The following is a 23616-nucleotide window of genomic DNA, read 5'->3' on the forward strand; positions in this document are numbered from 1 at the left end:
ATGACTTAACTGTATGTAACTGCTATATTTCAAGAGTTCATCAGTATTTACTTATTTCAACAGTTGTGAAAATTTTGTTTGCTACATTAAAAAAACTAAAATAGTTGGTTAAGTTAGCTACATTTATTATACTGTAAATTTTGTTTGAACAGTTTCTTACATTGTGTTAGCTATATTTAAATTACCTTAATTTTTGTAAATGGTTAGGTAAAACTAGCGATATTGAGAATTATCACTTTTGTTTTTGTAAATGTTTAATTTTTTTCCAGATGAACTCTTCCCAAGAAAATTACCTGTTTTTAATTTTTTCGCGGAATATTTACGAAGTAAACTATATAGTGTATATTTAATTGTTAAATTCTGTCTCATCTGTGTCCTTTAGTTTGTCTGTTATATCTGAAATGACATCATTTTTCAGATCTTATAGTCAATAAATCTTTGTAGATTGTAAAAAAGTGTTCTGGTTATGAAACACTGTTTTAATACAAATTCAAGGATGGTAAATTCATTTCGCGATGACAACAAGTTTTTAAAAGACGAGAGAAAAATTATGCCGAAATCGTCCATTATAATAACCGGAAATTTGAATTTCGCGGGCGTTCTGCAGGACAAGTCGCTAAGATCGCTGCAGTCATGTGTCGCCAGCGCTCGCCATGTTAAATGGCCTGAGTTTCCTATATTGTACCTTTTGTCTATGATTGTTGTTAAGTTTTAAATATTTGGCGGAGAGAATGTTTGTGTCGTTTTGTAATTGACTGGTGCTAAGAAAATTAGCTGACATTTTATTAAAATATAACGAACATTGTTCCGACTAAATTCAAAATTTTTCCCTCAAAATTCAAATTAATACATATTCACATTATGTCTACAGAAGTGGTAAGCAAATAAACGTGTTAACCTAAAAACCTGCAATAGTTTTCTGTTAAAAAGTTTAAATCATAATATACTATAGAAAATATCGTATTAACAGCGTGTTAACGCAAATTCTTGACCTAATTTTCTTCAAGGTGTTTGTTTAAAAGTTGAAAGATTATTTCTGGGTCCTAGTGATTCTAAGGTATACTATTTTACCAGAGCTACATTATTTTTTTGTAATTTTAAAGTTTATAAAAAATAGTAATATATATATATATATATAAACTTGAAAGGTACCAAAGCCAAATACATGCATACGCATGGTGATTACTCTGTGGCCCAAAAACTTCCACATTTGACTTAATTTATTCCAACTAGTAAATAACAGGGTAAATATGTAGTTGAGCGGTATTTGCGAAAAAAAATGTTAAAAATCCGAAAATACCTTTATTAGACGCTCTTCAACTTCCTCTTTTAATTAAAAGCGGCGGAGGTAAGAAATTCCAAATACTTTAGGAGATATCGAATTTAAATTTCATCATATGTAGTTGAGCGGTATTTGCGAAAAAAAATGTTAAAAGTCCGAAAATACCTTTATTAGATGCTCTTCAACTTCCTATTTTCATTAAAAGCGGCGGAGAAAAGAAATTCCAAATACTTTAGGAGATATCGCCGTTCTTATTTTGCATACAAGACCTGTGTTTATCATTCGACCGTCGCCATTTTTTTATTTTGTCGTGTGTTTGTGAATGCCTAATTAATGAAAATGGTCGATTAGGTCAGGTCAGTTACATTATAAATACTTTGAAACTAAGCGTACATTAGAAATAATATGAAATTATTTCAATGGTTCTTTAGTTTTAAAGTATTTATAATGCAACTGACCTGACCTAACAAACCGGGACAAAGGATGAACAGAAACAACTCACGTAAAATTTTTTTGTTACTTATTACTTGCGCAATAATAAAAAATAAGACTTTAAAATTAGAAACGTTAAAAACTCGCCTAAGTTGGAGGCGGTAATTAAATACCGTTTTAAACAAAAAATGAAGTAAATAATCACGTATTGGTTAATTTGAATTCTGGCCTATCACGAACAATCACGTGACATCATTATCCAATAAAAAAATGGATGCTCGTAAACAAGAAACAATGGTGAAAGCCACATGAACGCACTGCTATAATTGTGATGAAATTTAAAAATTTGATATCTCCTAAAGTATTTGGAATTTCTTATCTCCACCGCTTTTAATGAAAAGAGGAAGTTGAAGAGCATCTATTAAAGGTATTTTCGGATTTTTAACATTCTTTTTCGCAAATACCGCTCAACTACATATGATGAAATTTAAAAATTCGATATCTCCTAAAGTATTTGGAATTTATTACCTCCGCCGCTTTTATTGAAAAGAGGAAGTTTAAGAGCATAGAATAAAAGTATTTTCGGATTTTTAACATTTTTTTTTCGCAAATACCGCCCAACTACATATTTACCCATATAGTATCGCAATTAAATTTTATAGAATACCTAATTAGGAAAACATTTGGAACCAAAAATAAAATGTATTTTCAAATTTCAAATGACATGCTAACATCTTGTTTAAAGAATTCAACATGGTGAATATTGTGACCTTGTATGAACATGTTACTGTGAAATCTTTCTGTAGTAGCCAGTGGCACACCCAGGGGGGAATTTAAGGGGGTTTAAACCCCCTCCGAAAATGCGAAGAAAAATCTAGAATGGAAAAAGTAAAAATATCCTCAGTCCCAGCAAAATATGTACGATGGTCTATGGGCAGCACTCAATCTACCAAACTTTGTGAGATGTTTTCACGTCAGAGTATACCTACATTATGGTGTTAGTATTAAACTAAGAATTGTTTGTGCGCTACGTTTATCTCAATTTTTGCATAATTTTTGTTAAAATAAAATTCAAATTTAGCGCCATCCATTGTATCGATTTCCCGTTTATGTTTGTTAATATAAATTGACTTTTTTTATTTTGTGTTCATAGAAAGAAACTGTTATGGTTTTGTCTATGGAAATAACAAGAACATGTATAAAATTTTGATTAGTTACGAAAAGTTATCAATTTTGGACTGTATTTTTTGCAGTTTTAAATAGAAATTATATGTGTGAATTTTATACCCTTTGTTTTTACTTGTAGAGTGAACTTAATTTGTGTGTGTGAATGCAGTAAAAAGCAAACCATCATTGTCAGTCATTTAAGTTGCACAGAATGTGGACTTTAATGCATGCTATGATTCTCATCGTATTAAAATAATACGGATTTCGACTGGACGAGACCCTGGGTTTGATAAAGGTATCTTTGTTTAATTCTTGTCTAAAACAAAATTTAGTACCCTACTAAAAATTATTCTTTTTTCTACCAGCAGTATATTCAATAATTAGATACAAAAACTTCTTAAATAACACCAATTTTCACCCAGAAATCCACATTTTCCCGGGAGAGGACCCTCGGACCCACCTCTTTATTTTTGAAACCAGTGTTCCTTCATAAAAAAAAAACCAACTTCAACCCCCCCCCCCCCCCCTCCCCACTTCCCAAAAAAAATTCCTTGGTGCGCTTCTGAATGAAATGATAGAAATGATAGAAATATGATGAAATGATAGAAATAACACAGTGCCTGTTATACACATTTATTAGTAAGATAAGAATATAAAAAATTACATTTTCTGATTTTTGTTTGTGCCTTTGTTTCGATGACCCCTGTGCTTTGTATTTATCCAAAATGATGTATCAAATTGTAAGAGGTCATTGTAATACTATAAGTAGTTAACAAATGGTTAAATTAAGTTACATTTTTGAAAGGTAAAGTTCTTATGTTGCAGGTTTTCTGTAAATAAAATAATAAAATTCAAAAAATGGTATTTTTTTCAGTACTACAGACATTCCACTGTTTACCTTTAAAACAGCATTTGCAAATTCCTACTGGTTTTAGAGAAATTAGCATTTATAGGTTACGAGTCATTCCGTGTGAAATCACCAAGTTGAGGTTGCTCGACTATTTTTAAAAAAATTAATATTTTTACCACATATGTAGAAGACCACCTTGATATCACTGTTTTCTTGAGAAACCTCACAAACTCTACCAATATACCATCTGTTATCATAAACACACACAACAATGTCGTTTACTGAGATGTCACTAATGTTAAAAACACCAGTAGTGCCATCAATTGGATATTCTTTGTGTTTCGTATCAAACGATGCTGAAATGATGCTGTATTGTATTGTTGATGTGTTCTTCGGTTTAAAACAATGTTGATCTCTAGTGCTTAAAATTCTTTTAGCATTATCAAACCTGCTTTTTAAGTGAAGATCTGCCTCCTGAACTTCTCTTTCTCCCACAAACACAAAATTTATTCCTTTTATGTTTTCCACACAAAATTGAAACATACTCATTGGTGTTATGATGTGGCCTTCTTTCGGTCGCTGTAAACTTGTCTTAGCCACCAGTCGCTTGACAGTTCCACCAATACCATCACAAGGCCCCTTTCCATGACTTGTTGCAAAGAAATGCCACTCTGCTTCTAATCCAAAATCTTCTTTATGCTTGCACAAGTTAGAAAAATTGAACCTGTTCTTGTATTGAGCAGCCGATCCATCAGAAAAATAGGCAACTCGATTCAAATTAGGAATAAGGGACTTAACAAAGTGTATCAACTTTGTTTGGAATGTGTACACAGCAACTGTGTTATGATTCATACAGTCACTTATAACACAAAGGCTCTTAGTACACAAATTCTTAGCATCATCTCTGTAGTACACACAGAAGGGATGAATTGTGGCCTGAGAATTCATCCAATGATAACTCTGGATCTCATCTTGGATGATAAATGTATAGTTTTCTGAGAAATCCAGAATTATTACACATTCATCACTTTGTAGATTCTCTTTCTTACTTTTCAGAAATTGTGATTGACTCTGCGAGATGAAATGGTGTTTCTTCAATGCCATTAGTTTACTAACAAATTTCTCTTTGAATTCAGCATGTGGTTCTACTATCGTTACAAGGTTGCAATGGTCTGCTACTATCCACTGACTGTATGTGATATCGTCATCATCACTGACACCCTGCAATAGTTCATCTACTTTCAGGTTTCCTACTTCAGGACAATTTGGGCACTCTCCAAACATACAATCTTCACTATTTAAATCACACACAATATTTTCAAGAAGGACCTTCCAGTCATCTGTTTTTACTGCCATAGTCATTAGTTTGAAATTTTGGTGAATTGAACATACACAAACAGAATGAGTGCCACTAGCTCCTGCAAGGATGCACCACTTGGGATGCAGAATACAGAATGTAGAAAACCCAACCTTTACAGATTGATGCTCTTCTCTAAACTTTTGGTATAGTTCTTTTAAATTACACAGAATTAAACGTTTTTGCTTTAGTTCTTTCTTCCCATCATCAAGATGAACCGATTTTGTATCCTTCATTCCAGGACAGATTCTACTAACTTCATCGTTTTCATAAAATTGAACAACGAGATCTCTAGTTTCTTGAGGCAATTCTTTCCCTTTTTTCTTAGATGTGAGCTGTGGAATAACACCACGTTCCTTAACAATTTCACGTGTTCTTCTAACCAGATATTCGCTTACATCTAACTCATGTGCAGTTCTTTTCATTGACCAGCTTTTTGGCACTACACTAATGACTTGTATTTTCTCATTGTTGGATGTACAGGTCTTAATTCTTTTCTTGAGATTTTCAATATGAATTTCCATGTCTTTTATTGCAGTATCAGCTATTTCTTCATCATCCTCATCTTGAGACTCACAGGTGATGGTAAAAGTGTCGCTTAATTTTTTCTTAATTGCACAAGAAAATTTGCTCACAGTTCGTCTAACTTCTAGATGTTTTTTTGTATCACTAAGTTTAATAATTTTAGTTGGGAAACTCCTAAAGCAGAGCCAGCTTGATTGATAGACTCTACAACAATTTCAGGTGCGGTGAATAGTTCTTCGTTATCACAGTTGCTAGTACTAGTACCTAAATTCCCCTCAACATTACTTGAAAGTTTTTTATGACAAGAGCAACAAACAGATTTGCCAGGAATCAGTGATGGCCATCTTTCAGACAACTCTACAGTTATTTCCCTTAACTGTTTTTTGATAACTTTTTTATGGTATGAAAATGGATCGCAACACGAATTTCCAAAAAGATGATTATACTTGTCCAGATATTTTTTTTCGTGGAAAGTACACACATTAACAATGTTATGTAACTTACTTCTTTTCTTAAGAAGGTCAATTTGCGATTTAGTGAAGTCTGATGATAATTTTAGGTAATACTTGCCATATGAATCATTTTCACAATCTTCATGTGTAAAAGTACCCAAAGAACACTCCATACTTCTGGTAGATAGTTCTACGTAGTCACTTTGAGACAGAAACTGCAGGTAACAACTAAGTAGCTCACTTCAATGCAGAATTGTAACACATACCAGCAATACTTGTGTGGAGCCAAATAAACAATATTAGAGTAGACAGCACATACAAAACCACAGAACACAAACACATCTTTACTCCTTGGCAGCAGACACAAGACTAAAGTGGTTGGCTGCAATGCACATATATTCAACTTGTCACAACTTGCTCTTTGGATGGTTACATCAGGTTTGCTTGTCACAACTTGTCCATTCATGCCTCCTTACAAAATGATTTATTTTTAACTTTCCATATGTTACAACTCAAAGCCTTATATTATATTTGCACTTCATAAGAAATAAAATAAACATTAATAACTGTTACACAATTTGATTACAGTCAAGTAATTAGAGCTAAAATATTACAACTTTTTACCTAAGTTTCAAAGCCTTTAACTTCTACACCTGTTTGAACCACAAAATGAAACTTGCAGAATTTGTTAAGTACCAGTAGGTGTACTAAATAGTGGAAACAGAAAAATTTTACCTGGTCCCCCTTTTGAGATATTTGACCTTGAAAAACTCAAAAAATGAAAATTTTAGAAGTTTAATGCAACAGAAAACCAGGAAGGAGTTTAAACCCACACATTATCTCATTTTTTCTGGAAAGTCTGCCATCCATACTTATTGCAAAAAAATATTTGCCCTGTGGTTCCAACTCCAAGTCACTTTAAAAAAATGTTCAAAATGAAATTTTTATAAAAATTTTGACAAATTTCAAGGTCATTTCACATAAGGTTAAAAAAAATTATATCTTTATTTCTAGACATTTTTGGTAACCATACAATGTTTACTTTACTTCAGTGAAGACCAGAACCTTCTATCTTTAATACAATGTCAACAATGACCTTTTATTGAAACCACTGCAAACCACTGTTAGAGCACGCACTTGGGAAGATAAACAAGCCTCTACTGAAAATGGTGGCACACAAAAATAAAATGAATATGGTTTTGAACTACCCATTGATAAGGTTATATGTGGTAAAAAAATTATTTTTTTTAAAAATAGTCGAGCAACTATTTAATTAAACATTTGGTGATTTCACACGGAATGACCCTTACATTAGGTAGCCTGTGCAGTGGATGCAGCTACTGCCAATTTGCTTTAGCTTAGTAACTTGGGAAACCTGAGATTCACACCAGTCCATTCTGAAGCATGAACAATTCTGAAGTTCGCCGCTCACTCATGCAACTTTGGTAGTACATAATATAGGATATTAACACGTGGGAAAGATTTCAGTTTTGTCTTTCATAGATTTTAGTGACCATGTAATTATAGAATTGTTGAGTTACATTAACAATACCTTCAAATAATGTGATCTGTTGGTTAGGTTAGTTACAATAAAAATACTGTGAAATCTTATGAATGGTGTGTGAGGTTAGGTTAGCTATATCACAAATACTATAAAATAATATAGCTATACTAATCTTACCAACCATTAACTATTTTTAACTTTTTTAATGTAGCTAATGTAACTAGTAGTTTCTGTGTGATGCTCAGACAGACAGACAAATTTGTGTTAATGTTTTATAATAATAGAGACAAACGTTGCACAATTTTGCATATACCAGACAATCAAAGTCAAACATATTAAATATGAATCATAAAAATGTCTTTATCAGCAGTGATCACTAACAGAATCAGCTTACGTGGCAAGTTTTGCTACATTTATCCCAATTTATAAGCACTGAGTTTCTATGTAAATGGTTTGAAATGCTCTATAATTTATCAACATTGATTGCAAAATTTTGTAGTCATAACTATAACACTTAACAGGTATCAGCAAATATATTAGTTGTGATGGTATTAGGTAGGCAGCCTAACAACCAAGCAAGTTATACTTAAAGGTTTTAAGGTAATAAGATAAGTTTAAGACATAGTGAGTGAAGTATGGCTATTAGTGTATTTTATATTGTTACAGGTACTGAATGAATATAGTACACGACTGACACTCACTTATTTATTACTCTTGTGCTACAGGTAACATCACATCTCTAAGTAACACCACATCTCTACAGCTCTACCATGACACATACACTGTCACTCCTCTTTACCTGTGGTACCAACCCCTGCATAAGCAGTAGTGCCAACTACTGCAACAACTCCCTCCCCCCTTTTTTTTTTTACACTACTACTTGACCGATGGTTCATAGGGTTTCTTTACAACAACACGTCATCCACTTCTCGTTACATAGTTTTGTGAAGTTGTTACTCTTGTATTTTTGGCCTCATGTTCAGCCCTATCAAACCCTGGAAACCCTACATCCCCTCGTCACCACTGTCAAGTCCCCGAAGTCCTACATTTCCATCCTTAGTCCTACTATGTTTTGTCTCTTCAGGGTCATTAGTCCTTCTATTCGCTGTTTTGGTACAGCCCCTCACCTCACCTGTGAGTGTAGCTTCCTCCACCTCAGGCCTAGGCTGATGTATCTGCCCCGGTACTGTGATTTTTCCCATTTTTGTTTTGTTATTTGTCTCTGCTGACATGTCAGCTTCAGGAATCTGTCTACCTGGAAGTTCTACAATCTTAGTCTTAGTTGCTTTTAGTTGACTGGTATTTTGCCTCACTACTCTGTCGTTCTGGTCCTTCCTAACCCAGTATGACCTAGGTTCCTTACTTTTTTTTACCACTACGCCTGGTTCCCAGCAGGTGTCATTCTCTGTCCTAATAACAACCCTGTCTTCCTCTTTAAGTTCAAGGTCTTTCCTCCATGCTGTCTTATCATACCTCCCCTTTACTTTCTATTGCTTCGCTTGGAGTGTTTCATGTATGGCCTCTTGTACTGCTGGTTTAAGGGCCTCTGTGGTAATGGGCATCTTGGTCCTAATTTGGCGACTAAACAATACTTGAGCTGGAGAAGCCTGCAAGCCTGTTACAGGCGTATTGTTGTGCTCTTGTAGTAGGTCCCTGATGTCTGTTCCCTCTAATGTACTTTTCTTTAAAATTTTCTTACTAATGCCTACCGCTCTTTCCGCCATTCCGTTACTACGGTGATAATGAGGGCTGCTGGTCGTAAGTAAGCTCTTGTAGTATTCCTTGCACTCGTAGGACAGGAACGGTGTGTTATCTGTTGCTAGATCTTTTGCAAACCCATGAACGTTAAAAACATTTTGCATAGCATCTATGACCGATTTAGAGGTCTTAGTTTTCAAGGGGCATATGTTTATTCAATGAGAGTAGTAGTCAATGAGTACAAGATAACTGTTACCCGACTGGTCAAAAATGTCTGCTCCTACTTTTATGTACGGGAGTGTTGGAATTTCATGAGGAATCAAGGTCTGGCAATAGTTTGCAGACCTAAATTTCTCACAGGTGCCACACCTGAGTACCATCCCCTCTATGTCCCTTTTAATTCCGGGCCAATAGAATAACTGCCTGGCCCTAGCCAGTGTCTTGTCTACCCCACAGTGACCTTCATGAACTACCCTTAACACATATGTTCTAAGATCTTTTGGTACAAATATTTTATACCCTAAGAATACAATTCCATTTTGCACAAACAGATCCTCTTTAAGATTGTAATATTGTTTACATTGCTCTGGTACTCTGACACGGTCTGGCCACCCATCATAGTACAACTTTTTCACAGCTACAAGCTCATCATCCTTATCTGTTTTCTCTCTGAACAATAGTTGTTTCTCTTCACTCATGGGTAGATGTGCACTAACTGTGTGAACCATTTCTGTCTGCTCTGTATCATTATCAGTATCTTTCAAACATGATCGCAACAGTACATCTGCAAAGTGTAAAGGTTTACCCTGCACATAGTATACATTGAGGGTGTACTTCATAAGTTTCAATCTGAGTCTTTGCAGCCTGATTGAGCCAATTTTTGCAATGTTCTTATTCATTATTGCGACTAATAGTTTGTGATCAGTTTGTACATCAAAATCATACCCATAAATGAAGTCATGAAATTTACTTACACCATAATAGATGGCCAGTAACTCTTTCTCTGTTTGGGAGTAATTTCTTTCACTTTTACGAGATGCAGTGGTGACCAACTGCAGTTTACCAATTTTGGTACTCTTTTGAACCATGCAGCAACCTAACCCATATTGCGAAGCATCACACTGTAGTGTGGTTTTTAGGTTAGGATCAAACAATGTTAGCACTGGGGTTGACGACACCTTCCCTTTTAGTTTGTCAAATGCTTGCTGATGAGTTGGCAGCCACTCCCACATAACCCCTGTCTTCAACAATTCACAGAGAGGAGACATTATGTGTGACATTTCAGGTACAAAGCATCGTACATAGTTAAACATACCAATCACTCTGTAATTCTTTTTTGCTGGTGGGTGGGGGTAGTTCTGTTAATGTCTTCACTCTGTCAGGATCAACTTTCATCCCTTGAGACGAGAACAAATGGCCAACGTATTTGACCTCAGTCAGACTATACTGAAGTTTTTCCTTATTGAATTTGACATTAAGTGCTCTTGCCCTCTCTACTACCAGGCGGACTGTTTCATCGTGACTTTGTTCAGTATGGGTGATTTATCAGAATAGGCTGGATTTTGCGTCCCAGTGTAATTTTCCTAAGAATTAACAAATTTACGATTGTGTTAATTTTTTTTTATTTTTGCAGAGATTATTGTAAATGATTTAAGATTGTTATTTACATTTTTTATTGTACTGTATGGATGCCATAATTTCTAAATTATGTAAAATGTCCAGTAGCATAGATGTCCCCAGTGGCGTAGCCAGGATTTGTGTATGGGGGGTGTTAGGAAGCATGGCCTTCCCCCCCCCCCCCGTATTAAAGGGGGGGGGGGTCCGGGGCTCCTCCCCCGGGGAAATTTGGATTTTAAGGTGTAAAATAGTGCTATTTTAGCAGTTTTCGTTACTTAAAATTAAATATTGTAATGGTAAAAATTTTATTAATTTTAAAAATGAAATTTGTTTGAGTGATGAATTAGAAATTAATTAAATATTTGGTGCTAAGGGGGGGGGGGGGGGTTGAACCCCTAACCCCCCCCCCCCTCCCCCCCGGCTACGCCACTGGTTGTACCTGACCACACTTTTACAGATGAATGTATATAATTCAAGTTGTTATTTTAATAAGTAGTATGAACTAAGGTCAGTTTCATAAAAATATTTATCAAGGGATAATTTATTCATATACATATTTTTTTTAGTTGGTAAAAATTGGTATTTCATGTGTTTGAAAAATTGTCCCCAAAGTCTTATGTATTTAGCATGGACAGTGTTTAAGAGTCTTTAAATGAAAAATAATATTTAGTTATCCATTTTATTCTAGAGTAAATTTATTTACCTTTACTATAGGTTGGCTGCACTGGCTTCAAATTTGAGGGAAAAGTCATAAAAAAAGTGTGTTTACTTATTGTGGATGAATTTTTCAGGTAAGTAGGAAAATTGTATGTCTTTAGAATGGATTGAATTCTGGATAAGTTATTAATGATTAATTAAAATGTGAACAATAATTTAAAAACCAAGTGAACGTATAAACTTCATTAAAAGTTTCATACTGATTGGTCCTTACATATGGAATATAATTGTGGCTAACCTAACTTTTGTCAATAGCATGGACAGATTCAAGTGTCTTTAGCATGGACTTTCTGCATCCATACTAAAGACTCAGTATCCATGCTACAGACAAATTTATATATAATTGCATTTAGGACTTACCAGTATTTTATCATTGTTGCAGGTAATGGCTAGAACCAAGGGGCATTTAAGCAATGAAGAAAGGTTGAAGCGGAAGAGAGTGTGTGAGAAAAGGAGGCGTGAAAATATGAAAAAAGATCCGGATAAATTAAGAGCCCTGAAAGAAAAAAAGCATGAAATCTACTTAAAAGCAAAAGAGTCTGGAAAAGTTAAGTTGGTGAAAGACATGAATTCACGTGAGAAAAGAATGTACAAGAAGAAGTGGAGAACAGAAAAAAAATGCTACAGACAAAAGAAAAAAGAATGCGAAGGACATATGAACACCAGTGACTTCAAATGAAGAAACAAGTGACCATGCAAGTACACCACATCTACCAACAGTTGCAGAAACTTTGAACACATCACAAAGTATAAAGGAACATGGAAGTAGCCAGAAAAAAAGGGGTAGGAAACAAGTTCGTCGGGACAGAGCAAAAGCTTACCGTCAAATAAATAAACTCAAAGCCCAAAATGAGAAACTCAGAAAAAAATATGAAAAGTATAAGAAACGATACCAAAGAAGTAGGTTAGGTGTAAGCAGCAAGCAAGATTTGACAACTAAAACTAAGGTAAATACATTATTAAGAGGGAGAAATGTTGGAAAGGATATCAGAAAAAAGCTTCTGTTTGGTGAAGTGATTTACAAAGAGTTATCAGAAAACTATAAGAGATTAAAATCACATGAGAAAGAGAAGCAAATATTTACTAAAGCCATATCTGGAAAGATTATCAAGAAGTATAGAATGGCAAAAGAAGCAAAGAAGTTTCTTTCTCGTTCAATTGCAAAGGGCAACACAAAGCGATCCAAGAACTAATGTTATGAAAGAATGAAAAGGAATAGAGTAAAGTACATTAAATATTTGGTAACAACTTTTCTGGAACAGGATGACAACTCATGTTTATGTCCTGGAAAGAAATACATGATTTCAAGGAAAGGTAAACAGAAGCAAAAGAGATATTTGACAGACACTATTAGAAATCTCCACCTCAAGTTCCAACAAATTCAGAGTTTCCAAATAAGCTATACTGTCTTTTGTAGACTGCGTCCCTTTTGGATAATAGCACCAAAGGTGAATGATCGAGACACATGCCTTTGTGTTAAACATGAGAACTTTAAATTGATAGTGCGGAAAATGCATTTGTTGAAAATTTTTGACACCAATGATGAAGGGAAGGTAATTAAAATGTTGATGTGTGAGAAAGAAACAGAAGATTATTACAGAAGGGTGTGTACTCGTTCTAAATATAAAACTTTGTGTTACAAAGTCTTTGACTATCACCAACTGACTTTAAAGCAGTGGATAACTAAGAAAGAGAAAGTTATAAGTAAAAAGACAAAATTAGAGATTGAAGTAAAGAAGACTGTGAAAGATGAAGTTCATTTAAATGTGGGTGATTTTGTGGACATGTTTTAAAATAGTATAGTGAGTTTCATGCAACACAAGTTCAACATCAAACATCCGTATTCAGTCATGTCAAAACTAAAGAAGAATTTACAGTGTACAGACATCCTATTCCACATAGATTTCTCGGAAAATTATATGTGCAAATATGCTGCTGAAGCAGTGTGTTCACTTTAGGGCAGTGTGTTCACTTTAGGGCTTCGAGGGAACAGGTCACCCTTCACACTGGTGTAGTTTATGCAGAAGGTAGCGTTAAAGAGTCATTTTGCACTTTATCTAAAAGCCATCGTCATGACGCCTTTGCCATAGTGGCACATATGTCTCCAATAATACAGAAGTATTTAGCTAAGTTTCCAGATGTTAGAAACCTCCATTTCTATTCAGACAGTCCAAGTACACAGTATCGTAATAAAACCATGTATGCAATGATCAAAACTTACATTCTCAGCATATTTCCTGGAATTGAAAAAATTTCTTGGAATTATTCAGAATCTGGACATGGTAAGGGGGCCCCGGATGGCATAGGAGGTCTTCTAAAACGTACTGCAGATCGCCTGGTTGCAGAAGGCAATGATATTTCGAACTTGGAGGTTCTCTTAAGTTCATTAATGGCGAACATTTCTGGTGTGCACATGGAAGCTGTGAGCGAGGAAGCTGTAATGGAAATAGAATGTAAGGTTGATAAAGAAACTATTATATTTTTTGCAGGGTCTATGAAGGTCCATCAAGTCTGTTGGACAAAGACAAGTAGGCATTTAATGTTCCGAGAATTAGGGTGCTTTGAATGTCCAACAGATACAGTATGCAAGCACTACCATCTGGGAATGCAGATTCCAACTTCATTATCAGATTGTACAAAAGCCTCTAAAGGTTCCAGAGTCTCCTATGAAATTGGTAGTTGTGGCCTATGATGGAATTCACTACCCAGGCGAAGTCACATCAGTAAATTTTGATGACGTTGAGGTCATGGTAATGCATCCTACAGTAGGAGGAAAGTACAAATGGCCAGCACAGAAGGACACAATGAAATATCCTTTTTTTGATGTGGTGAAAAAGATTGGCAATCCTGTACCATGTAGTTCTCGAGCAACAACCTTTACTTTTCCAGTTTTGCAGTTTTAATTTTTCTGTTAAAATTGTGAAGTAATTTTTAATGCATATTAATTTCAGTAATAAAGTTTATTTTGTATGAGACAGTTGCAATTATTATTATTTTTATTATATTCTGTTTTTTGAACACACTAAAGTCTTTAGCGTGGACACTGCATCTTTAGCGCTGATCCTCAAAATTTCAAAATGTTAAACAAAATGAAATTTCGAGTTTTCAGCTATGCCACTGCTTAAGACTTACTTATGAACATTTGGTTGATCAAGTAAATTTTTTTCAGATTTTTTAAACAAGTTTTAAATTCCCATAATTCAGTTCATGAAAATGCAGCCTATTCTGATAATCACCCGTATCTCCCATACACATCAGATCATTGAAGTAAATGACAGTTTTGGGTATATCTGCAAAGTTTTCTTCCACCAATTGCTGAAATGATTCAGGAGCACTCGCTATACCATATGGCAATCTGAGATATCTGTACGTTCCATACCGACTTGAAAAGCAACATTTCAAGGAGGATTCCTTATCTAACAGCACTTAATGGAATCCCTCTCTTAAATCAAATACAGTAAAAAATCTCTTGCCCATAGATTTCCCACTGATTTCACCCATGTTGGGTACTACATGATGTTGTCGTATGATGTTTTTGTTTAAATCTGAAGGGTCCAGACATAACCTCAGCTTGCCATTTGGTTTCTCTGTTACCACAAGGTTACTAATTCACGCCTTAATATCTATTTTGTTCACTTTCTCAATTACATGTTTCTTTTCTAGTCTGTCTAGCTCCTCTTTCAGCTGTTTCTTTATAGCCACAGGGACCCTTCTAGGGGGCCTAAACACAGGTTCTGCCCCTAGCTTGGTATTTATGGTGCACTCCTATGGGAAGCACCCTAGACCATGAAATATATCATGGTTCTTAGCTACAAACTTATCCTTAGGCGTTCCTTGGCTAGTCACTGAGTCTACTCTCTGCAGTAAGTTGAGGGCCAAGCAACCTGACAACCCCGATAATGGCATGACATCCAGATCTACAATCATGAAGTCTATGTAGGCTTCCTTATCCTTAGTTTTGCATTGAAGATTAACTTTGCCCCATGGCTTGATAATTCCACTCAGAGTTTTCAACTTTATGTTTGCTTTTGTGTACTCTAAACTGACTGTTTACCCTTTTAAAAATTTTAAGAGGCAAGACATTACCTGGGCACCTGTGTCCAATTTAACCCTGAGATCCTTTTTTTCAATGACTATATTTTCATGCCATTCATTGGGGTACGTCATGTTGATGCCTGGGCTTTTCTTACTCATTTTCTTAAGCTTAACACTTAGACTTACTTGAATGCTATCACAATACATAGAGTCATCTGAGCTATAATCTTTACAACCTTCCACGAACCCCACTTTCTTCACCTTGCACGCCTTCGCGAAGTGATTATATTTCCCGCACTTGGCACATTTTTTTCTATATGCTGGGCAGGCTCTGTAACCATGTGTCAGCATGCACCTACCACACTTAAATTCTTTTAGGTCCCTCAATTTATTATATTTCCGCTGCTCAGATTTCCCCACCGTTTGCGGGGTTTTGTAAACTGCGTCAACACATGCCTGTTCACTCAATGAGCCCCCACTTATGCTATGTATATGCTGAACTTGCTGCTTGCTTTGTTCGCATGCTCGGCAGTGACTCGCTGCCTTTTCAAGAGTCAGATTTCCCATTCGGAGCAGCGCTTCCTGCACCGCATTATCATGTACACCATGGACTATGCGGTCACGTAGCATCTTGTTTTCTATGCTGTCTTCTTGGTCCTCGGACACTGGATCCCCGTCATAGTTACAATTCCGGATCAGTTGTCTGAGAGACGTGTAGAAATGGTTGAAGCTCTCCCCATCCTCTTGACTTCTCTGATTGAACACAAAGCGTTCAAAAACCTCGTTAACCCGTGGGCTGACATATTTTTCAATCACTGCTTTGACCTTACCGTAGTCAGCACGATCTGCGTCAGACATAGGAACCGTTGATATGATTCGAGCAGACTCACTTTCCATCATATTTCGTAGCAGAGAAATTTTCACTTTGTCATGTGACTGGTCTTGTCCTGTGCTGATTAAATAATCTTCAAACTGCGTCTCCCAAAGTTTCCACATACGCCGTCGGTCCTTGAAGATCCAGGTCCTGCGGTAGTTTTACATTCCCACCCGTTGCCATAGCTTGTTTGTCCTGACAGTGTGGTCTGAGTGTTAGGCAAAAGCACTAAGTAATCCATGCGCTGATACTCCACACGACTGCGCCATGTTACAGGTACTGAATGAATATAGTACTCGACTGACACTCATTTATTACTCTTGTGCTACAGGTAACATCACATCTCTAAGTAACACCACATCTCTACAGCTCCGCTATGACACATACACTGTCGCTCCTCTTTACCTGTGGTACTAACCCCTGCATAAGCAGTAGTGCCAACTACTGCAACAATATATCTAAGTTAAGATAGTTTGAGTTGCCAGAGTGGCATTATGTATGTAGGTTAATATAGTTTGTATGACTAGGTTGGCATTATCTGAGTTAAAATAGTTTGTGTTGTCTGACTGGTATTATATATGTTGATGGTTTTAACTGCAGCCATGGTTGTGAGAAAACTACGATGTTTGAGAAAAATGTCTTTAATAAATAAAAACAAGTGTAGAACCTAATAGTATGCATACAATACTATGAAAGCAAAGTACTGAAATTTTAGTTGATTTCTTATGTTTGTAAATCATAACTTGTTTGGTGAATAAAATATTTATTATTATGGTAGTGGTTTTAAAAAAAAATTAAGGAAACTTTTTTAATCATAAGTAATTATATAAATATTTTAATTTTGAATCTGCCAAATTGGCTTTAAACATCTGTAGATAAAATTTTGCTACGTTAGCTGATTGTGAAGCACATTGTGTTGTTCTGGTAATAGTGTGATCTTGCAAGAATAGCAAAAGACTCGAGCTTTACCATATTAGGTTATAATTTTTATTATTTTTTTTTTCCTTTACAGAAACCTTGTTTTTGCTCATACCAGTTGATTGGTGACAGTTTGTTGCTGAGATTTGCGGAACAGCTTCTTGAAGAGCGGGCTCAATACTGTGAGTAGTACATAGCAACTGTTTTTGACATTTTCATTCATGCTTTCTCTCTTTATTAATGTGTGTTCATCCATACTCTGAGCGTGATACCGGAATTTACAGTACATATAAACACTTCACTGAGCTTTTTGTATGACCTAGTTATGGCATACGTAACAGAAAATATAATAAAAAAGAAAAAATTTTGCAGATCAGACAACTAAAGAATTTAGAGAACAAATGGCAAATTTTAAATGAGAAAAACTTTGTGTGTGCATGTAATGGTGATTAATAATTGAGATGAACAAAGCAATATTATATTCTGTAAGCAGTACGTATGTGTGTGGCTAGAGAGGATGCGAGAGAGACTAACAATTTGTAGCAGACAATCCCAGTAATGATAGAAAAATTGGAAGGTTTTATTTTTAGGCAGACCCAAGCAAGAAAAAAGTGAATGCCTGTGGTTTAGTGGGATTAATCCCTGCCATTTTGTAATTGTTCAAATTTTTTGCTATGATTTAAATTTATGATTTGTATATCAAAATGTTTTAAATGACTGGTCATAAATAAATTTTTATGGACATTTTTGCTATGTTACAATTTTATATTGATAGATTACAATCTGTTACCCATTGGAGGGTATAACTAGTTATGTAATGCTGGTGACAATGACTTTTTAATAATTGCTTCAGTTTACGAATGTGGACTCAACAAGAGCCGTGGAAACTTTACTTCACGTTTTGGTAAAATATTTGATAGTCCAAAATGGTGGGACTTAATCTATATAAATGACAACACTCACTTTGTTGTACCATAAGTATTATTTGATGCCATAATTTACACCATATTTATGTCACTACATACTTAGTAGTACCATTAAGGTAAGAATAGGCAATGTACCTAATTTGTTATTTATTTATTTGGTTTGGTTTTATGTGCCATACTATAGCTAGAGGCCATTTAAAGGATGACACAAAAAACAAACATAAAAACATACATTAACAAGCAAAAACATAGTCAATATCAGTGAATTATTTGGTTTTACCATTCAATTAAATACTACATGTTTTTATGTAAGTTTCCACACGTCACGATAGTTACGAAAAAGTCCCAAAATACTCAATAACTCTGAAAATTTTAATTTTCTGCTGCCATTGGCTAATTTGTGTTTTATTTTCTTAACACCTCACTTCAGTTTACAGTCGCTATTAAATATAAATTGTTGGAGTTAGTGGACTGAAATCATGTGGAAATCATCTCTGAAAATGTTTAAGCTTTCTAACATAAAATTTGGGATGTTCCTGTAAATAGTAGATGTTGACGTTGACCAGAACAGGCCTACTCCCGTCCTTAAGCTCGATGTGACTTGTCCTACGCACACCACAACCCCATCTCTGCCCATTAGCGCCCTTTATGACCTCCCGTCAACTGTGTGTATGTGTGTGTTCACTCCGTCACCATAAGAGATGTGTGTAGAGTATGTGCCACATTCTGCATAATATGTTAGTGTCACATGAATATAATTAACATGTTTGCTTTTTATTTTGATTCCCAAGTGTATGTGTTGTCAGATGATAATAACAGAGCGGTGCCATGCACAATCCTTTCAGAGTGCACCCTCATCGGAGCAGTTAGTTTGAACTCAAATATTAAGCACATTATTACGTAAGTATTATTAAGTAATACACATTAAACTAGCAAAAAGCATGGCTCTGTGAGGGCTCTCAAGCTTTTTTTGCCCACTTTATCCAAATTGAACATTTTTCAGTCATTATACTATAGTAATTGGGTGAACTTTAGGGATTAATAGTTCTTCAAGAAAAGTAAGATTTTTTTGTGGTTCAGGATCCATATTATTGTTTATGGAAAATATATTCACTTCACTTTTAACTTGAAATTTGTGGCAAAGTGTACAAAGTCCATCTTCTTCAGTATGTAAGTAATACCATCTACAATGACATAAATAGCAAAATTTTAATTCAAAATTTTTCTGGGCAGTTTCTAAATTAACAGTACATATATTCGAAATAGTGAACATCTTCTCGATAAGAATACAATTCAGCATCTCCAGTTTTTTTTTCTGAAGTTCTCGTGCATCACTCATCAAAGAACGGTTACTTTCGTATTCTTTATATTCAGTTAACATACATCTTCTAGCATTTCACTGAAACAGTAACAATTATAAAATTGCTAAAATATATTATAGTATTAATACATGTACACTCGCTGTCATTTTCACGATACGTTGTAAAGTTTTATTATGCAATATATTTGTTGTTTTAAAACTCAGAATGGATTAAACTCTGACAGCTAACATTTCAGACTTGAAATTGCACAGTGTAAGAAAAGATTAAATTTGAAAATTCGTTAACATTTTCGGACTGCGACTGTAATCACACACAACTATTTTGTGATAGTATATGTAAATGTAAAATTTCATCAAATTTTAAATTAAGTAAAAATATTCACTTAATCAAAAAAAGAAAACTTACCTATTAGTTATTTGTAATCAATGTTACATTTCATAAACGCTCCAATAAAATTAATATTTCATGCACATTATTAATTTTGTAATTCAGCACCTCTCTCTATCTTGTATTGTTCCATTTGTAGTTTATTTAATCTCCACATATACTTCTCTCTATTTATTTGTAATCTAAAAAGTCCAGCTATTTTTTTCCTAAAAATTCTAGAAGTATTACACATCAGTATGCCCTATTAGTTCTGTAATTTCTTACAGATGGTGTTAGTAACAGTCTAGTTAACACAATATTACACATTGATATGCCCTTTTAATACTAAAATTTGCAACCGATAGCTCTAGTAGTATAATAAAATACTAGTTAATAAAATATTTCACATCACTGTTTATATATATATGTTTGCAAAAATAATGGTAGATAACACATCTAGACATGACTAAATTACTATTTTAAATTTCAAATCTAGACGAGTAATAGTTTTTTCGTAAAGTATACCACCACAAAAATGTATGGGTTGTGGGATAGTGTTAGGGTTCGCTTTGCTCGCCCTAATAATTATAATATTAATGAAATGTTTGAAAGGTTTGCTAATTTTATATCATTCTCATGTAACTTTTTATGACCTAACAGTAATTTGGAAGCTTCCTATGGCCATGATACCTTGACCCCTGCTGTGGTCTCTCTCGACCTCTGCGTGGAGTAGGAAGCAACTGCCACACCTCGAGAAAGAACCTCACCATTGCAATTTCTGATCTGTTAGCATCCGCCGTTCATAAGTATTTTTTCAACCATTTCTTTGTTGTCTACTCTTGGTGGCAGGCTGTTTAATGTAATCATTTCAGTTCAGTAATGGACATTTAACACAAAACGATGAAACATAACTTTCTAGACCAGGTCATATAGTGCCCTGGTCTGTACCTAAGCCAATTAATTGCTGTTGGCATTTTTTACTGAATTGTGTAAATTGTTTTATTTGCATATCTCATGTGAAGTACATAATAATAAAAGCCTTTATACCAGAATGCCCATAAGTACTTTGTCTGCTTGACTACGTGTGTACCTGTCCAAAGACTGAGGTGTTAGGAAGGCCTAAGGAGCCCACTGATGACCATCAATCACTATAGTCATAGCATGCCCGCCGCTGAGGGTAAAGTGTATAAATAAGGTCGTAGTGAAAATCGAGCCTAGCACCACCTACGTGGGCCATGCCATGGCTCCATGGTAAAGTCAGCTTGGTCCATGTTCCCATCCATGTGGTGATGCCAAGTTAATAACGAATACTGTGGCCGGCAGTTATCTTGGCGTGTCTCAGCGTGGGGGTGCGGGGACAGCGGGACCGGAGAAAGAAGAGGGGGTAAGCAGGCGACACGTAGCCGAGAGCCGTGTAGTGGCTGTTAGGAAAATATCGCCCTTCAGTGTATACCCGAAAATGGAAGGCGAAGGTGGCAGCTCGCAGAGGCGCGGTAAAGTGATACATAGCGGAGAGCGGGAAATAATAAAAACCGTGATGCAGTTTTGTGATGAAGAAGCGAAAAATAAATGTCTGCTCGAGCCTTTACAGAGACAGACTGCAAGAGCAGCGAAGTACACAGGTGTGAGTGAACGGTCCATAGTCAGGATTCGTAAAGTCAGCAAAGAACGACCACATGACCCACAGACTACGCCAGAAAAAAAAACAGTTATTTTAAGTATTCAATAAACAATGGAAATATATCTTTACTACGTTACTGTTACGTAGTGTATAGTGGAGTAAAATATTTGGGCAGTTAGGGTGTGTGTGAGTTGGGCGGCTATTAACAAGTAAGGTCTTGATAGCCTATTGTGGATAAATTATGAGTATGAAGCCTTGACGAAATGACAGAACGGGGAAAACGGGAGTACCTAGAGAAAGTAATAAGAATAGTAATAATAGTAATTAATTTTAACTTAATTTTGTTTTTTGTCACCTAATACAATCAATTATCATGGAAAGAGAACTTCACACTTACATTAAACAAATCATATAATATATATGAGGTTTTGAAGGTTATAATATGCATTCTAAAGTGTAAGTACAATGCAAATTGTATTTACATTTATAATAAATAATTGATTATGGTGCATTAAAATATAAAGCCACACATACACAAGCATTTTTTAAATGCCATTAACGTTGGTAGTCAGGTGTTTCCTAAACGACTGACATGAAGTTAAAGCAGCAAATATAACATAACAAGCTCCATGTTTACTTAAATGTACATCCAGCGCTAAATGGAACGTTTTAGGTACGGAAACCGGAGAACGATAAGGGCTAGACTGGCTCCTGCGTCATCAACTGTGAGATAGCTTTCGTGCGGAGAGCTACAATTGCGTAATGTTTTGGTCGTTTGCTTTTTCTTGTAAGACTTTTGTTTTAATTAACTTTGAGAACACAATGAATTGAGAAGCATAGTTTTAAATTTATTTTACATAGTAAGTGACCTAGTTTTCCAAAATAAATCGTGTCTGGTTTTCGTTAGTACCTGAGTTAACATTTCAATTAATTTTGGTTAGCATAATAATTAGCAGACACCGTAAGTATATTTGATGGGACAAAGTTTGTTACTTTTCCTGACAGATGAGTACAAATATTCGAGCACAACCACTGCAATTTACACAATGTTACACTTATGTAATACAAGTACAATTCATAGGATTTCTCACTTTGGGTTTGGTAACCCAGCGCTCTTAGCCAAAAGGCCTTACCGCCCTGGGGCCCCCACGGATGTGGATACAGACTTACGTAGTGTAGAAAGTCATGCGCCGAATGTTTTCTGTGCTGCTAGTACAAACCTGACCGCTGACCTTGACAATAGGGTATCGCTTTCTCTTCGCCCTCCCCTCTCCCCCCCCCCCCCCCCCCCAAACGCCAAGATATCTGCCGGGCATAGTAGTCATACTAATTAAATACGTTCATTATCCCCAGACATCAAGGTATTACCTGTATATTATGCTTGATTTTGCTTATTATTTCTAAACAATTACCCTGCGGTATAAAAAAATTGTTAAGAAATTTTATTAAAAGGTCTTCCCAAAAAAAAAGTCTTGAAATTTGTTTACTAGGTATTTTGTTGTCATTCTCTATTCAGCTTAGTTCTGTTATGCTGTTTATTTATATTCCTGTGTTAGAACATAAGACTATCATTATTTTGTAACTGAACCTGATTCAGTAAGTTCACAAGTTGCTTGTATTCATTTTTCAGCCTCAGGACTCAGATTTTTGGGACTTTGTGTCAGTGGGCAGACTATTAAACAGTTGAAGAAAAGAATTAAGGAAGGATTCTATCCTGTCTCAAGCAATGCAGTGCTTTTAATTGGCACTAATGACTTTTTGAAGGTATTTGGTATACCTTTTGATACAAACATATTTTTAATTAAAACTTTTTTCTTTGATGTGATCAGGAAATTTGCTTGGGTATTGAAGTACGATGTAGGAAACAATTAGATTTTAGCTATACTGCCACTTATAGATATTTATTTATATTTTTTTAATGTGGCTATAAAAAAATTATATTTTATTAACTTA

At 35.2% G+C, this 23616-nt stretch overlaps 2 long non-coding RNA genes across 2 annotated transcripts in view; both read left to right on the forward strand.

The window, feature by feature from the left end:
* Positions 1-676: 676 nt before the first annotated feature.
* LOC134534693 (uncharacterized) overlaps positions 677-23616 on the forward strand; it is a 35651-nt gene continuing 12711 nt past the window's right edge. Inside the window, exons 1-3 of the long non-coding RNA XR_010075519.1 lie at positions 677-876; positions 17523-17610; positions 23294-23427. This is a non-coding gene — a long non-coding RNA (uncharacterized LOC134534693). The remainder of the gene's footprint in view (positions 877-17522; positions 17611-23293; positions 23428-23616) is intronic.
* On the forward strand, positions 11626-14571 carry LOC134534696 (uncharacterized). The gene is made up of 2 exons (XR_010075524.1): positions 11626-11675; positions 11984-14571. It is a non-coding gene; the product is annotated as an uncharacterized LOC134534696 (long non-coding RNA).

This window comes from Bacillus rossius, chromosome 8 (genome assembly GCF_032445375.1).
Source record: "Bacillus rossius redtenbacheri isolate Brsri chromosome 8, Brsri_v3, whole genome shotgun sequence".
Taxonomy (NCBI): domain Eukaryota; kingdom Metazoa; phylum Arthropoda; class Insecta; order Phasmatodea; family Bacillidae; genus Bacillus; species Bacillus rossius.